We start from the raw sequence: 10,426 nt of genomic DNA on the forward strand, positions 1-10,426 counted from the left end.
CAGAAATCATGCTTATGAGTACGTGTGGGGAAATTGTGCTAGAATAGTTCAGATAGTTTGATCTGGTACAGGAGTACATATAAAGGGGATTAAATTCTTAACAGTATTAGATAGATGGTCATGACCACAAATAAGAGAGTGCAAGATTAATTTTCTCTCTGTTCAGAAATTATGCTAGACCATGTCTATCCAAACAGAATTCAGCTGCCACTGCTCTTCCTTGCTTCGGAAAAACTCACACAGCAGTGTTCATCCTGTAGCTTTATTGCTGTGGCCCTTTTTTAAGCATATCTCCAACTCACCTTGCACCCTAGATATCTCTGAATCTCTTTATCTTCACCCAAGAGCTAATTTAGAATAATGATAGCTTATCTTCTGTAGAGCAGAGCAGAGTAACCATTATAGAGATCATCAACCCATATCTCTACCCTGCACCTTGAGACCCACCACAGCGATGTTCTCCAGACTGCTCATGCTGCTCACGCAGACAGTAAAACTGGAAATATGTGGTTAGATATGTCTGTTTGACACTTAAGTCGGCATGCATCTCAGCACCCCTGATGCCTTAGCAAGCTGCTAAATGATTTAGGACATGCCAGACAAACTCAAATAGGTAATCTGCAGTCTGTTCAGGAGGCAACAAGACAGATGAGCCATGGATCATATAATCATTGATTCAGATGCTCACCTGAGTTCATCCACACAGACATAAGCAAACTTTTTTCACAGGAACCGTCTCGCAAAACCAAAATCTGTACAAATCTCAAACAAAATGAAGGCATTCCACTTTCAAGTGGACTAAGATAACATGCTTTTATATTTTGAGCCTCATACAGCTAATTACTAGAAAGAATCAATTTTCTTAAAAATACAGCCTCAATTTTGTTTTATTTTGCAACAACTTTGCACAATTTAATTATTTTTTCCCGATTTATGACAATGTGTCTTTAGCCAATAAAAATGATTTAAACTCTACAGAAAAATACGTTTAGAGAATTTAATCAGAAATACGATATTTGAACAGAAGTGATTAGTCCGTCAGTTATACTCTCAGCTGCAAGTCTGTGGAATATTTTTTGCTTTCTGAAAAAATACTTGCTTCTGATGGAGACAGCATTGCATCTGAAATGGTCACACTTTGTTCTGGATATGCCCTGGGCAGGAAAACAGCAAGGAACAGCAGTGCAATAGTGATCTTGACATTTTCCAGCACCAGAGATTGTCCTGCAATACACCACAGAGTACAAACAGTCCTTTTTCCAGAGAGCTTTGATTTTCCAGAATTTCCAGGCTGCCAAATTTCATTATAATGCTACAGTTGTTGACTTTGTATGAACACGCAATAAACTACAGCACTTTGCTGTTGTGTATCTAGAAAAGGACTGTGTCAGTTTTTTATAGACTAATTGCTGTATACAACAATACCATAATAGCCCTTTTAACGAGTCCACAAACTCTTTAAAAGTGCTCACTGTACTTTGTTTTTCAGAAGGTGCCAAAACGTAATCAGAACACTAATTGCTGCATCTATACTGAAAAGTTCTCCTAACAAAGCTTTGTCATTTCAGAGCAGAACAAAGTCACATCACCAGTTGACTTCTGTGCCAGAAAGACCTTTTGCAGGCACAGTTGTGCTGACAGAGGGGAAGTTGTATCAAATTAGCTTGGATTATTCAAACAAGTGGTACAAAAACTTGGCAGGAAAAAGGCAAGCAAACAAAGTCTCAGAACATTACGCAAGATATTAGATCCTACTTTTATTTATTTTTTTTTTTAGAACAACTCATATCTACACTTTTTTTAGCCTTCATTCCCTCAAAATGTGATGGTCATATCCAAATTACAGACTATGAACAATCTTTAGTATTTGCTTCCACTCACACTGTTTGCGGATACTGTCTGCTAGATGCAGCCATAAGTAGGATGCAAAATGGACACAAATAGGAGGCAAAGTAAGAACTGTACAGTCTTAATGAGTCCATGTTTGATCCCATATAGACATATATTTTGTGACTACATCTCTGGTAGATGTACTTTGCCAGATAGCTTGGCCAGTTTAGCTATGAGATAATGAGCACTCTGCCTTTCAGATAATACACGAGTAACTTTACTACTGGTCCTTCATCAGTTTAGAGGTTATCGTTATCTAGGATTCAACTCCATTTCTTTCCTGTTTCTTTACTATTTCATTTTTTTTTTTTAGTGGGAAGTACAAATTTTTAGCTAATGTCATTTGTCATCCTCTGTTGTTAGGCTTTTTGCTTGTTTGCTACACAAAGTGTCACAGAGGTCAAAGACAGCCAGATCCATGTTTTCTCTTCCATATCAGAAAGATTCATGAAGTGCCATGAATCCATCAGGACACCATGAAAAGATGTTAGCATCTAACTTTGTCTTAATTTCTTCATTGAATTAACACTCGAAAAAAAAGGAGGAAGGGCAGCAAGCTGATTAATTCACTCATTTTTTTTTTCCAGTTTGCATGGAACTGTGCTTGCAGTAATTCAGAAAACAATCACCTCTGATTAATATATATTATACAATTAGAAACATGAACAAGCTTTTTCAGTGTAGTCGATTAATCCAAACACTTCTCTGTAAAGTCAAACCTCTTTTTCCATGGATATTTTAATTTAACAATCATTTTTGAGCACCGTTCACATTTAGCAATCTTTAGCTATTATAATTCTTGATTTTAGCAATTAAATTAAGTAGGTTTGGTTTCCTGTTTGAGTATAGTTAAGGCATTGGATATGAATATGTCGTGTACTTATTTTGGAGGAGGAGATTTTCAGGTTATCCCTGGGTATTTCATTGTGCTCATGACTAGGTACAGCTCAGGATCTCAATCATGAAGATTTAACTCACAGCTTAGAAAATCTCTGAGCCACAGGCAGAAAAGAATATTCTAAGAACATTGCATGCTTTCCTGTTCTTATATCTTTCCAGATATCCACTACCACCCTCTGGTAGAGACAGGGTACAAGCTAGGTGTGCTTTTGCTATGGACAAACACAGACATTATACTCACTGAGAACATAATAATCACAGCAACTTTGCTCTGATTCAGCTAATAAATTTTCCCTTTCAGCAGGAATAACTAACTTGTCTTTGGCACTACACTAACACAAATATATTGCTTCTTGATTCAGAACTGGATGGATCACAGGTAACTTGGTGTTCCTGCATCGGGCTGTACTGCTCAGCATAATTTGATGTTCACTTGAACTCCTTTTAAAGAGGAGTACTTTTGATGTGTAGGAGCTAGTAGGTTCATTTTTCTTTTTTTTTCCCCCACAACTATATCATTTCCATGACCATAGCTCTCATCTTACAATGCTGCCATAAGACTCAAAAAATTAGAAATACTCATTATATTTTAAAAGGTACGGATACTAAAGTATTAAAAGAATACAAATACAAGGAATCCTTGCATTCATATAATTTTAATTTACAGATTTTTTTTTCAACATTCATTATCATAGAGGGAACAAAAATGAAACTGTATAGCTCTAAAAAAGAAAAACTAAACAAAATCAAAATAAAGACAAATTTAAGACCCATCCCTGAATAAAACTTCCACAGTAAAAAAAAATACTGCCAATGTATTTTATTGAATATTTCATAGCTTTAAGTTATAAAATAACTTCTAGATTTCCCGTACTGAGATTTGACCCTCTTGCTTCACTAGTTAGAAGGCCACCTGGGCAATGGTTTTTGTCTTCAGGCAGTCAGTAGTTTGAACACTGGAATAAGCAAGGAGAGAGTATATTTTCATTTCTGTGCCCACAAGAAAACTAAAGGATCTAAATTTGAAATCACTGACTCTCAATTTCAGATACACTGGTAAGCTTGATGGCATCACATAGCAGTAGATTTTCGTTTCCCCTATTTCATTTAATTAGGAATTTTATTCCTTATTAATTCCTATTAATTAATAGGAATGAGGTACATAATATGAATTCCCAAATTGCATTCAAAATGGAAACCCCACTCCCCACTACTACTTCAATTTACTTGGTTTTCACAGTCTGACCTGGTAAATATGCAATATAAAGAGAAACAATAAGCACCTTTCATTATTATCGGCAAAGAAAGGCCAAGAATCATTAGTTGGGTTGTTGATCATTTTACCTGTACTTTATGCTATAGTTCCATTACTGTTGTGCTCTGGCCCCTGGAGAGAGTCTTCATTATGAAGCACTGTCATAATCTGTCATTATAATGTACTTATTTCAAGATCATTGCACAATTTCTTTGCTTTTCTAGAAGTCCTGATGGGAAAATTCATTTTGTGTAGACCCTAATGCATCAAAAAGGTACAGGAATAAAATCACCTTGTAAGAACTCTGGAGCACTTCCAGATGGACTGGATAATCTAAGAAGTAGTTACCATCACAGCCTTGCATGATACAGTGTATGGCAGATGGCACAGTAAACAAAGGAAAAAGTGTTTGAATTCATCAGTATCCTGGCTTCAACACAGGGACTTATAGGTACGCCAAAAGGTTGTGCTTTTCCACATGGGTAATGGAAGCAAGTAAAAACAAACCAACAAGGAAAGATATCACTTGTTTGAATACTCTTCAGAAGATTCTCAATACTATACAAACATATCCAAACCCCATCTTCCAAAGACTCGTCTTACCTCTACAGTAGCTCAGGCAAAAACTGGATCTTATCCCATACAAACATTACTATAGCTGTCATTTTTATGAAGCCATACTAATTGCCAATATATACATACAAATTCCAACTTTTTACCTTCTTATTTTCTTCCCAGCTCCTCTCTGAAGTAGAATTTATGTTTGAAATTTCAGTGTTATTTTTATTTCTTACTTTCATGTGGATCTGTGATCACAAGCTGCAAGTTAGTTGTGGAATGCTTTATGAGAGAATCATGAATTTCTTTACAGCTTTTCACAAAATACACTGCACCTTGCAGCTTTGTAGTTTTTTTTCAAGTTTCTTTGCTAAAGACAAGCTTTTTTTATTGACAGTCAATTCAGTAAGAAAGATCTTCAGACACATAATTCACAGCCTAAGTAAAGCCTGAGAACAAAGATTTTTCTTTTCCAGTGCTGCATTTTTAACAGAAGGTTATGAAAATGATCTCAATAGATAATTCATATTTTGAAATCACCTTTAATTTTGATGTTTGAGTGTCTTAGCCATTAATTCAGATTCACCAGCCATTTGGACAGTGTAGAACTTAATACTTCCTTTCTGAGCAGATGCACTGAGAAATATTATTTTGAAAGTTCATTTGGTCACATAAATCCACAAAGGTTATTGTCTTTTCAGTCTGATGTCATTCATGTACATCTATTTTTATTTCTATTGCTTCTAGAGAAAAGAAAAATTATTTTCTTGCATAGTTCCAACCCAAAGGCATCACTATTAAAGTTAGGAACAAGCATAACATACCTTACTCAAATGCAAAATACCTATATGGATAACAAAGCCTTTCCAGAAGTACCCCCTTCAAGATAGATACTCACAGGAAACCAAGTGCACAGAGAGTCATGAAACTATCCCTATGCAGCGCATATGTATATGCATGGTAAATTATCATGCAGAACTAGATGACTTTTTAATCAAAGCCAGTTCCTGAAACAGGTAGTTTTCTTCCCTCCCTAAAGAAAACTGAAGAGTTGTGGACACCTTGTAATTCATCAGTCTTGACCAGTCCCCTTTAGCTATGGACCTCTTCAGGATCACATCTAGGAAGAACAATTCCCCTGACTTCTTCTCATAGATATCAGGCTCATACTAAAACTTTGCCACATACAGCTGTCACAACTTGCTGCGCTGGTTTTAGATGGTCAAGATTCCCACTCAAACTGGGTACAGAATTCATGGTCCTTCCACTGCCACCTTGTGCTCCTGGCTGATAATAGTAGACAGTGGACACAAGTACATCTGAATAGTTTATTTCTGGTCATCTTTTCATTTACTTTATTTCTTTCTTCTTCAAGATGTCTCAGAAACAAGCTGTAGACTGAGTCTTATTTCAGTGTGCCTCATATCATCTGCTGCCATAGATTAGACATTCCACTGTAAATAGAAATTACTGGACACAGGAAGAAAATGGCAATATAAGTCTTCATGTTGAGCAAAGAGGCATAGAACTGAGTGCCTGATAGCAGGTTAGTGAAATTTGGTTTCCTATATATGAAGAAGACACTTGAGCATTTAGTTAAAGAAACAGTGTTTCATCCATTTTATGATTTAAGTCACTTGATGTTACTTAACCGCGTTGAAGATGAATCAGAGATATTTCATTTTTATTCCACAGAAGAAAGGAAGATATTTTATGATGAAGTATTATTTAATTCATATTATTTCTTGAGATTATTTAAGATTCGTTTTTCATATTGACTCGTTTTGAAGAGGAAAAATTCCAAGTGAGAGCATGTCCTTCCATTGCAGTGGCTGTGGATGTAGAATGGGGAAAAATCTGGAACCAGCATGAGAATGAAGGAAGCAGAAATAAAAGAATGACTAAAAGGAATATTAAGAATAAATACATGAAAATTTGTTGATAAGGCTTGAAGTTAGCTTGCTAATATACAAGGTTGGTTTTTTTTTGACATCATACTTAATGCTAGCGACTAACAATGTGTGTTTTACAAGTGTGTGAAACATTCATATTTCCCCCTTACACACTTTGAAAGTAAGTTGTGAAAAGTAAGTGAGTACACTGTATGGAGATGACAGAAAGCCCCAGCTATTCATGTCAATAAAACTGTCATTCTATTGTCAATAATTCAAAATATTGACAAAGTGGTAACTTCAAGTGACTGAAGTGCATTAGCAGAACTGTGCATGAAAAGTATCAAAGCTACCTCCCCCACCGTGTAGCTAGCTCTAGCTATTATTATTAATGCCTGATTTTAATAAGCATTAAAATTCATACAAAGACTTTGAAATAATGGCAAAAAAATACAAAACATTCTTTGGGATATGAACTAGACAAGTTGCACAGAAATTAGTGGATAGATCCTGAACTGGCATGAATCAATGTGTCTAACTAGGAGTCAAAATGATTAGGTATAATTATGTAACTTGAGTTCATAATTCTTTCTCTCCCCCTTGAGAGAAATTTCCCCCCCACAGGATCTAAAAAAAGAATGAGAACATCTTGTTTCATTATAAATATTCAAGGCAAAACAGGTATCTTGCGCACATGGATGTCATTACCAGTAGGTTGAATTCTTTGATTGTACAGGCTAAGAAGAACTGATCTCTGGAAAGTAAAGTTTTCTCTGATTTCCTACTTGTTCTGATCACATATGCACAAGACCTTAATGTAAATAACTGCTGGGGGCTAAGCTGTACATACATATATGCAGAAATATTCTTGCCTCCAACTGTAACAGCACAGTTCTCATTCATTTCCTTCAGTGTTAATATATATTTTAAGATAAATCTGAGGGGAAAAGTAATAACTTGGTTACATATTACAATTATCAAGCTGAAGAGAAAACCTAAATCCTTATGTGACTTGTAGTTATTTAGTATTACCGTAATGAGGTAGGGGAAAAGTTACAGATCATCTCAGAAACAGCAATCATCATCACCCTGATCTAGTGGGTGGCAGCCCTGCCCATGGCAGGGAGTTTGAAACTGGATAATCTTTAAGATTTTTTCCAACCTAAGCCATTCTGTTTCTATGATGGTGACCATCTCTCTCCCTTTGTTTGCTACAAAACTGCAACACACACACACACACTCCTCCCCCAGTATTTCAGCTGATTTTTTTTCCTCCCTGCCACATCATAGGGTAAGGGTGGTACCACCTGCTGTAGATCCCATTTAATTTTCCTACTGTGGGCTACTGAGATCCACTACAGCTGGAAAATTCAGACCAACCTCTGCTCATATGCCTGGATTTGCATTCCAGACTAGGCAGCAAGAAAGCTGCCTTGCTTTTTTTCATCCTGTGCCTGAAATATGGCAGTCTTTTCCTCAATACTGCCAGACATGCATAGCATGTCTCCTGCCGTAAATAATTTTAGGCAGAAGAGGCAAAGCTCATGTCTTCACATTGCATTTCTCTCCACATGTTCCATTTCTTACACATCTCAATCTGCAGTGAGTCACTGGCTGTGTTATAGATATACAGCAGTAAAGCTGTGGATTGAGCTAAACAAATTCCATACAGCGTTGCTTACATAGTAATATATATAATCCAAGTAACATGGCATTAAAAAAGAAACCATTACACTGCATACTTACAAGACCTATAATGATTTTATAAAGAAATACTGATGCACTCAAATTGCTTTCAGACCATATATTTATTATACTGAATGAGTTTACGGATATAATTATTAAATTGTTAACTCCAGGCTATCATTCCAATATTTTCTGTGTCTATCTCATTTTTGAAAGCAAATAAAAAATATAACTAAACTTTATTTTAAAGTGCTGACATTTCAAATTTGAATGGTCACTCTCTATAGAAATAAGAACCTGAACTGCACTGTGGCTTCAAATGGAATTAAACCAGTTCATCTTTTATGCTTCGTCTGTTTTTTAACCAGAGAATATTAAATCTGTTGCTCTAATATTCTGGACAACAGAACGCTGAATAGATGTGTAGAAAACTAGAATCACAGAATTAGCTAGGCTGGAAAAGACCTACAAGATCATCCAGTCCAAACATCCACCTACCACAAATATAACCCTACTAACCCTGCAATTAAATGGCATTTGCAGCTTTTCCAGAACAGCATACCTAAATCACGTTGCAGATAACTCCTAGAAGTAATATTGTACTATAAGTATTTTAAGCACATTGAAAATATGGCAAACTAAATGTAAAGAAAGAAAAGTGATATAGCATTGAGATCAATGTTATCTTCGCAGCAGAGATAATACTATCAAGAACTTCATCATCCTGAGATACTTCATAATACCAATGGTTGTTAATCCCCAATCATAGACAGAGGGAAAACTTACTCAAGTCAATCCAGTGAAATCTGATACCTCCAAGAAGCTCAAGAAGATGGATAGCACCAGATGTAACGTTACACCAATAGCATTATGTCACACAATGATGATTAATTAGAATATAGACAATCAATGAGGCATATTTCTCTCAACTCCCTTGGCTCAGAGGGAGTGTTTACTGAATAACATACAGGAGAGTTCATCAAAGTAACAGAGAATCTGCCTAGAGTTGAACAAACTGCTCATTATAAACTTCAGAAATTGTGGGTTTTCTTTTTAATTTGTAAATGGTACACAAATCAAATTTCTCTCTTTCTATACATATGTGTGATTCAAAAGTGCTCGAATATTTAATCATATCATAATTCAGTCTTGTAGTTTGAGTGGTTCATTGTTTGTATAACAATCCTTTGGACATTTGAAAATAAAACACATACTGAAACCTTTTGAATTTTTATAAGGATTCTCTTCTCCATGATTGCACTTAGTGTAACAGAAACTGCTAGCGTGGAATAAGCTTCTGTATTTTGGTTCATTTTTGTCAAAGATTACTCCCATGGATAATCCAAAAAGCAGGGTTTTTTTTTTTAATATAACTTGCTCAACCCTTATAGGGAAGGACAGTAGCAGATAACCAGTTCTAAATTACCTAAAAAAAAAAAAAAAGGGTGACAGCCACAATCAAGTTAAAGAAAAAAAAAATTGCTTACCTATCCCAACAAGCAGGGCACACAAAATACTCCAAAAGGAGGGACTCCTACATAGAGATCCTTCCCTTGTAGCCACTAGCCCTAAAATGAGGCTTACGGAGGGTCACACAGGTGGATTGCTTTCACCTGTGCTCCCAGGGCTGGCCGTGTCCCTTCACCAGGTGCTCCATCATTGGTTCGGGCCATAACTTAGCAATTCCCATACAACATTCATAGTGAAATTCTCTTCAGTGTATCTCTTACATGATGTATGAAGTAGTGATGTGAAGGAATACTGCTAGGAGATAGATCTTTTTAAGATAGAGATGAAGCTGTAAACTCAAAAAAACTGTAAGTATCAACATTTTTTAAAGGGATAACAGAAGTACTCAGGTAATTATATTCTTGTCAGCCTGATCAATAGATACAGGTCAAAATAATAGAACAGCTGACAAGTGATTAAATTAATGAAAAGTTAAAGGATAAAATAATTACTGTCAATCAACAAAGAAAAAAAATCTTGTCAAATTAACTTGATATCGTGACAAGCAAGATTAAAAAGTTTGGCTGGTAAAATCAGTGTCACCACTGTAACAGACCACTATTAGACATTTGACTTTGTAATACACAATTAAAACAACAACAAAAATGATACAAATTCTCTAGCCCTCAAGTTTCACCAAGTAGTTGTGAAAGAGAGCTCATCCATAGTTGCTGCATTCACTTGTTCGCAAACCACCAACTGCCTGTATATCATACCACCACGTGACGCAGTCCAA

The 10,426-nt window shown here is 35.8% G+C and overlaps 1 long non-coding RNA gene across 1 annotated transcript; it reads right to left on the reverse strand.

Annotated features, from left to right (window-relative positions):
- LOC110398317 lies at positions 3,571-9,753 on the reverse strand. The gene is made up of 3 exons (XR_002438315.1): positions 9,669-9,753; positions 4,135-6,460; positions 3,571-3,746 (listed from the first exon to the last, which is right to left on the reverse strand). It is a non-coding gene; the product is annotated as an uncharacterized LOC110398317 (long non-coding RNA).

This window comes from Numida meleagris, chromosome 4 (assembly GCF_002078875.1).
Source record: "Numida meleagris isolate 19003 breed g44 Domestic line chromosome 4, NumMel1.0, whole genome shotgun sequence".
Lineage (NCBI taxonomy): Eukaryota > Metazoa > Chordata > Aves > Galliformes > Numididae > Numida > Numida meleagris.